Here is an 8,781-nt window from a genome sequence, read left to right on the forward strand (position 1 = left end):
CCGATTTCTGAATGCATGATGGTATTATACAGTTTCTGTACTTGCAACTCGGCAGGCACACACTAGGGCAACAGCAAAGTGCCAGTAGGAATGCATCAGGACATGAGGCTTTTACTTCTGCCTTGCAGAGGAATGAGACATAAACATATCCTTCAACTTCAAAATGGATAACTGAGACACTTGTTTTAATATTTTCTAGTTACCACTGCCTGCAGAATATTTGGGTGTTGTTAGGGGCTCCATTACCTCCACCAGAGGTGTGGTAGCTTTGAGGAAAAGAGTCCCTGGGGGGTCACGGAAGGATAGACATAAAACTTAACGAGTTTTGTCTTGGATGCAGGCAGAAAGGAGTACAGTGTTTTGCCAAGGTCAGATTTTGGCTTTATCCAAAGTCTGAAGCTGGAGTTTTGGAAAAGGGGGGAAACATACTGCTTACCACAAGGGATAGTGCAAAGTTTATTTTTCCTCTTAAAGCTGGGACCCAAAAATGTGTCTGTGGAGAGACTCAGATCTTCACCTGCTGTGCCATGCACATCAGCCGATTTTCCCCTGCCTTACTGTGCTGCTTTTCCCCAACTTCATGGGTAGGGAGTCCCATGCCTGGCCATGTCTTTCCACTGCAAGGAGGACTAAGAAAGAGCTTTCTGGCCAAAGGCTCTGGTTTCTAGTAAACAAAACAATACCAAACAAAGCAAACAAAAAAAACCCAACCCCAAAACAAAAACAAAAAAACCCAAAACAAATCAAAACGAAACAACAAGGAGAAGCAGCTCCCTGTCCTTTCCCAATTAGCGACCAGCAGAAGCTTGGAAGGACTTTACTTCAAGGAGCATCAGCAAAGTGGTCCAGTAAAGGCCTGGTGCAGAGTGTTGCCTCAGGTGCTGTGCAGTGCATTTTTTTGCACAGCAAATTACACCTGCAAGCCTTGTGAAAACATCCAGACATCCTCTCCCCTGCCCGCTGGAGCCTGGCCCCTCTCCAGCCAGGTCATCGCCAGGGCACGGTGCTTGTGACCTGCTCCTCCCTAAAGGGCAGGGGAAAAAAATCCCATTGCTGAGGCATGGCATCGCTGTCTGAAGGCGCCTGACTCACCCGCAAGCACTTGATATCAAAAAACAAACCAAACGCGCCTGCCGAAGCACACTGCTCTCCATTAACCATGGCCCACAGGCACCTGCCAGAGCAACAAGTGCAGCCCTTGGTCACGTTTGCTCTGTGCTCATCCAGGCGAAAACCGGCCCCGTGTCCTCAGCCAGCTGATGCTGTCACACCTGAGCCTTGATGCACAAGCGGTATTTCCTAAACAAATTGCTAGACAACAGACAACACTCCCCCCCAGCTCCCGCTGTGGGATTTTTTTTACGTCGTCTGAAAACAATGGCTCATGTGCTGCTCATTATTTTTAGCATACGCTGCTGGAAAGGACTAATTTTGTCATTTTCCTCCTGTTGGCATGAGACAGTGCGAGGCCATGACGTGCATCCATAGAGATGCAAGGAGGCCGGACAGGAAGGGCTCGGGATGTGATGTGTTGTCTCTCAGTCTGATAGGGTTTCCACGAAGCAGGTGACTGGTGGCGCGACGGTCAGTGAGCAATAGTCCCAAACCAGCTGTAAACAGGGGTCTTTACCCAAGTACGTCATTGTATTGTCTGGACGGTGGCGTGAGAGACTGGCCACACCAAGGCTGCCCTCCCTTCTCACGTACAGTCTGCAATGCAAATCAGACCCATCCATGAGCCCTACAAAAGCGTGGAGGCAGGTGTCACTCCTTTAGCAACAGAGGATATCCCATGAAATGGCAGTGACCTCAGATAAAGCTGTTTCAGCCATTTCATCTCACAAGGCTTTGGTGCCATTCCCTCCTGCCCATTACAGGATGGTGTGACCACCACTTGGGTCCGCTCCTTTGACTCCTCTGTGCCACTGTCACAATGTCAAGGGCCAAAGCACCTTTCTGCAGGAGACAGGCCAGCTTGTAAATCTCGAAAAACCCAGTTACTTTCAGCAGCACTGATTAAGTCCAGTGAAAAGGCCTTAGAGCTGTCATCAGGATGGCAGCACCCCTGTGTGTGCTACCACCGTTATCTGCTGCAGCACTGCCTGAAGCCTCAGAGGGGACTGCACTGGGATGGTGCCCACCACCAGGCTCCCGTGCCTTTGGGGTTTTGCCTCTGTTACCATGCTCTGCCCAGGCCAAAGTACCACATTTGCACCTCTTCCCCCTGCTCTGGGATCTGAGCTGGGTTTGCAACCACCTTTGCCACTGGCTGTGTGGCAGCGATTAAGGGCAGATTTCTGCTTGCACCTTTCCCTTTGTGCTCCCGAAAGGAACATGATGGAGCAGCGACAGTGGCAGGAGGCCACATCCAGGTCCCTCCAGCGCAGGGTCAGGAATCAGGGAGGTAACTTTTGACAACAGCAGCCGGGCTTTCCCCAGCACTGCCATGGTGTCAGGCAGCACGTCGAGGAAATGGCTTTGCTGGGTAGGGAAAAATCTGAGCAACTACAACTTCAGGTAACTTGTTTGCTCAGAGCAACAGTATCAGACTGATTCAGCTGCACAGAGAGGTGAGGCCAGTACATATGGGACTAAAGGCAAAAGGTTCTGGTTTTAGTATTGGCTAACTTCAGAAAATACTCTGACTGCCAGAAAACATCCTTCTAGTCACAACTTTACGCACTGCGGGATGGGAGGGTAACTTCTTGTTTTGGGAAAGGATGTTTATTTGTCTCAAAAGTTCTTTCTCATGACCATTTAATGAGAAGAATTTTGTGTTTTCAAAAGGAAAAAAAAAGCTTTACAAATTATTGCAATCACCTAAGCTGAGCTTTGAGGAACACAATTACATGGAAAGAGGAAGATACAGCTGGCTTTCTCTGTAAAGGCAAAGTCCTTTTGTTGAAGGCTGGTGACGACAGTATGGTTTCAAAGGTATTCCTTGAAGAGGAGAAATTACCCAGTCTCCTTTACCAGAAGCAGCAGGGATCAACCCTAGACAACACAACATCACTTGCTTTCCAGGCACTGATTGATACGGGGGTGTGCAGGGTGGAAGCGCTGCAGGAGTGCTTATACGACCCAATATTGCATAGGAAAGAAAAAGTACCAGACTGCTGGACCACCAGCAGAGGTGGTGCTGGGGGCATCGCAATGATGGTTGGTCCTGGGGCTGAGCCTGCATGGTCCTGGGCACCAGGAAGGGAGGTTTTTCTTCCCCTTGTCATCGCCATCACACACTGCCCCGTGGCATCACTTCTCTGCATGCACAGGCATCATACCCAGCCGTCACATGCCCCATTTCTGCCCAAGCCACCAGCTTCAGGGAGGGCTGTTGGGGAACCTTTCCCCCAGGAGCTCTCCTTCACACCACTCCTGCATGGGGACAGGGATAGTCACCATTAGCCTTTGGTCAAATGTGATAGAAGTAGCAGTTTTGACACATTCCTGGAAATGCAGATGAGGTTTCAGAGCCACGAACAGCCACGCCACAGACACATGGAACCTACTTGGACATAAGTTGCATTCAGTGATGCTAATAGGGAACAGGAGAGTGACAAAGATGTAAAAAAATGAGAAATAAACCAGAACTTTTCAGGTTGAATGATAAATCTGATTGCAAACAGCAAAGTAGGTTGTCTACTTATCTCATTTAGATCTGAGCTCTGTATGCCAGCAATAAGGAAATTAAAAAAGACATGCCTGAAATGGCAAACTTCTTTTGCCTTTTGTGCCAAGTTCCCCATTTGCCCATGCCCCAGGGCCTTCAGAAAAAGCCCAGTCAAAACTGAGTCAGGAAAAACGCAAATGTAATTTTCCACATTTTCACAAGTCTTAGCAGATGAATTAAGTCGCATGTACTAACTCATTTATGGATCAAATTCACTCTGTCTCCTCTTTTGCATTCCTCTTTACTTAGCTACTGTTTGGGGGAACTAAGATTTTAATCAAAGACGTTCAAGATCCATTTTAAAAGAATCAGGCCTCTGAGGCTTGAGCCCTGTTGAGCCCCAGCTCCATGTGTTAGAAGGAAGTGGGAGAAAGACAGACAGGAGGATGGGTACAGGGGAAGTCAGTGCAAGAAGGGCTGGGCTGCCCAGCACTGAGGACAGCAGAGGAGAAGGGACAGCAGAGATCTCCATGGCTGAAAATGTCTTTTTGCTTTTCTCCATGCAGCTCTGGGGTTGAAGTCAGGCTCCAGCCAGGGACAGATGTGCTGGAATGAGCTGGAGCAGGCTGCTGTGCCACCCTACACCTCCCTGTCCATCCCCTTCCTACTGCTTTTACACCTTGCACCATCTCATCTGCACAACAACACAGGCTCTGTAGCATCCCTCATCGTGGCTGTTTGCAAGAGAGAGGGATGTGGGGAAATGGGGTCCCAACACAGACAAGGTACTGACATACCACAAAGCTCCCCCTTTTTCCCTCCAGCTCAGCAAGGGCCCTGGTGCACACAGGCCAGGCTGGGAGCCTGACGCCAGCCTTTCCCGCAGGGTGATTCAGCAGAAGCACTGGGGTTTTTCGCTCCACACGTGACCCTTGCTTGCTTGCACCCTTGTGGTGTGGCACCCACAGAAGGAAACTGAAAGCAAACACAGCAGCCTCTGGGGCACAAGCCCAGGGACAACAGAAATGCCTTTCCTGCCACCAGCATGGGAAAGCAAATGCCTTCTTCCCCCCACAGAAAATTCCACCCAGCCCTTTCGGGCAGCACCGTGCACCAGGGAAAACAGTGAAATATTTGCAAGGCACGGTAGGAGAGACCCTAGAGGGCACCATGCCTGCTCTGAGGAGAGGGCAGGACTGCACCGTGCCACGAGTAGGCGTCTCCAGCTGCGCTGCTGCAGCAAGCGCCCAGCCCAGCGCTCAGACACGGAGCAATGCACACAGGCTTGAAGTGTGGATATAAACACTTGAAGCGGCAAGCTCCATGCTCCAGCTCAGCCTGCCCTGCAGCGACAAACTGACGTGTCCGTGCTCTGCCAGGCAGTGCAGGATTTTGGGCACCTCTGGCACTCCCCATGTCAGAGCCGCTGACAGGAAGGCATCCAGAACCTTCTGTGCTCCTCATCCTCATGCAGGCTTGCTTCAAGCTGCCCTGCAGTGCTGGTGAAGCAAGCTGTGCCTGTGGACCACCTGATGCAAACTCTCCCAGTTTGGAGGTTATGGTGTCCACTTCCCCTAATGAGCTCCACTGCAGCCCCACTCCATCCACAGAGCAATCATCTCCAGCCCAGCGCATTCCACTGGCTCAGTGGGGCTCTGAAGGAGAGCTTATTTCCAGGGTAGGTGGAAGACAACAACAAATACAAGCCTAGGACTAGTTGTATATACGTATTCCCTACATGTACAACACATTCCCTTATAGCCGAGGGGCTGGGCCGGAGGTACAGTTCATAGGTGACACGCTTCGGAGACTGCTGCTCTTACTGAAAATTCTACATTTCACCTTTGCCATCCGCAAAGGGGCAGGAAAAAACAAGGCACATCTTCCAAGACACCACGGCCAGTCCTATAAAACACCTTCTAACACTTCTTAAATCCTCTTCAAGCTGAATGGCAGCTCTCAAAGTGGTATTTTTCCAGCTTAGCTATTTAACAGCTTAGATCCACATCTGGACAGTGTTAACAGTCTCTGCTCTCCCTAACAACCTTGTTCCTGCAATGCCAGTCCCAGCTGTGGACCAGACAGACTTTGGCATAACAGAAATAAATATCTAGAGGAGTACTAAGGATACCATTTATTTTTAAAATCACTAAAAAACCCAAACAAAACAGTTTATGGCAACACAGATTTACATAACAGAGACAGAAAATTGAAAAATGTACAATCTATTTCATGTTATTGCACTCACTTTTTTGTAATATACAAGGCATATTAAACAGTTTTCATTAAAAGAAGTTTTATTTATATAAATAAAAGTGTAAATATACAGTATCATACAATAAGTGTATCAGCCTAAGACACAAAACCTACCTAAAGTGGGATCCCCAGTTCTCACATGATCTAGTCTACTCCTCATCAATATTTCCACGTATACATTTACATATCCTAAATGCAGAAGTAGGTAAACATTCCCATTTGGGAATAGTTCCTTCAGATTTTGACAAGAACCACCGCAGAACATTAACTAGGGTTAATTTTATGTGAGGGTCGTTAGAAAATAAGAATCACTCAACAGTTTATTAATACTTATCTGCTCTCATATTATTTTTTTTCTAGCAAGAAAATGATCAGATGTTTCTCCCTTCCTAATTTAGGCCTAATCTCACAGTTTTTTATACAGATGCAGTCCCCACAGAAGCTGGAAAGAGCACTCTGGTACAACAGGCTGCAGAATATGCAATGGCAGAGCCCACTCTCATATCCAGGCTGTGCACCCTGAGCTGCCCCAGGCCTGGAAGTGGCAAAGCCCCCCACCAGGCCTTCTCCATCCAGGAGCAAATTCACCTTATCTGGAATGCCTTCAGGTCCCTGGTGAAGAGTGGTGGACCAAGTCCATCATTTCATCTTGATTTTTCGGTCTTCCAAGATGCAGCTGTGGGTCTTAGGAGAGTCGCTGCTCTCCTGGAGCTTGGCCAACCCTCTGTATGGCAAAGAAACACCATGCGGAACTGAAATGCAAATAGCAAGGCCAAAAATGCTCGTGGACATACTGAGTACTGATGAACTAATGCAACACCCTCTGCCATTTTGCTGCAACCAGGCTCTCAGATAAATAACATTTACTTTGCCAGGTGCATAACCAAAGGTTCACTACATCTGTTTGGTCTACCCGTCCTGCTTGTAATAGAGCAGGAGACACATACTGCATAAATCCTGGGGCTCTTTTGGGGAATGTCACCCCAGCAGAGACATCAGAAAATGCTGCTGTAATCATATCGACACTGGTAGCATCAATAAAGATATTTCTTGTTATTTCACAAACAAAAAGATAAAATTCAGGAACAGAAACAATCAGGGTTCAATACTATTCTTTTTCTTGCTGTAATGTTAGTAGAAAAGTGTATAATTCTACTCATAGTAACTATCAGACTTAAAACATTAAACTATCTTTTAAATTATAGGCACTACTGAAACACACACAAATATCCCCATCTCTGTTTGCTGTTACTCAGCCAACATATATCTACGTGCATGTAAAATAAAATACTGAACAGTATTCGATTACTGAAAAATGAAAGCCTTCTAAATCACTCACAATGAACAGTACCTGCAAATAAGCATCTGAAAATATTCACCACGTATCATCTTAAGACACCTTAAATTAAGTTCAATTTACAAAATGAAGACTTCACCTTTGAGCTCACACCAATTCAGGAGTGAGGGAGACATACACCTCCCTGCCTTGAAACCTCCAAAATTTTAAACTGTGGACTGAAAAAAAAAAGCGCCATTTTCTAAAACACAATTGTGATTTCCCACACTAAAGTAGCAAAATGTCAGTACTGCACTTGTACGTATTATACGGATACAGGTATGTATTCACTATGCTGCATTAAATTCCACATGCATTTTATGTTTCTATTATACACACTATTACAGTCAGATTTTGGTCATTCCTGAACAAGGCCTCACCATTTCATTGTCATTGCCAAATGTCTTCTCCCTGTTTTTCAGCAAATATGCAGGAGTATCCTCTTTCATCGCAGCACAGGCCTGCACCCTCAGTGTGGTCCTCTGACCCCAAGTGCTGCGTCCTCCTGGAGCCTCTCCCACCACAGAGGTGACCAGAGGCAAGGACCGGTCCCAGCAGAGTGGCTGAGCTTTGGGGTCACCAGAGACGCAACTCCACAGTCATTTCACAGCACTGAACAAGAATTGGTTTCAACAGAAATCCTGCAGGCAAAGCAGCTGTAGGACTATGTACAGTATTGCCTTTCATGTAACCAAAAGTTGCATCTCTCCCTGGATTCACATGCTGATACATCACTGAAAAAGAATTAAATCTGTTCATTTTTAGGCAAACATTGCACAGCTTTTCTGCTCACCTGATCTCAAGCAGAACTGAATTTTCTTTCTGAATTTTTTTCTTTTCCTCACAGAACTGAATTTTCCTCTGCACATTATGACTTGCAGTCTAATGAAGCTGTCGCAGAAATGGACCAAACCAAGTGCTCCACTAACCTGGAAGTGAATGCTCCAAGCGCTGTTGAATAAATGTGAATAAAATGAACTACAGTATGATCTTGGGGCAGGGTCAGGTGACAAGCCCAGACCTTTTAGTAACAGCTAAGCAGTGTCTTGGCTCCCTACATACTTGTGCAGCGCTTTAGATCTGGACCAGCTCCAGGCTGAGAGCTCTTCACCCTGGGCACGCTGGATGTGAGCGGTTTCCAGCCGAATGCGACAAACAACCTGAGCACTTGGGAACAACCAATTTGTTCTCAGCTGATAAGGACACTGGCCCATTTCCTCCTGTATCTCACTTATGCTGTTGAGCTATCCCAGACGTAGGAAGAGGAGTAAGAGTCTAATCCCTTGCACCCATACACTCGCCTCTCAACACAGCAGACTATACAAAACACTCAGCAGCACGGCTCACTACTGATACCTCTACTAGGGGAGAAAATCCAAACTGAGCGCCCGCCGCATCACAGCCCTCTCAGTTTTGCTATATCTAACACCATGGTTTCTCCCATCTATACTAACAGTTTTCAGTTCCACCATCCAGAACCCTCAGCATCAGCTTGTTCCTGATGCAGCTGGGCGCACTTGTAAATTCAACACACGTCCTCACCCACTTTCACGCAAGAAAAAATAAATACCGGACAGAA

Source organism: Mesitornis unicolor, unplaced genomic scaffold, assembly GCF_000695765.1.
Source record: "Mesitornis unicolor isolate BGI_N332 unplaced genomic scaffold, ASM69576v1 scaffold19804, whole genome shotgun sequence".
In the NCBI taxonomy this organism is placed as follows: Eukaryota; Metazoa; Chordata; class Aves; order Mesitornithiformes; family Mesitornithidae; genus Mesitornis; species Mesitornis unicolor.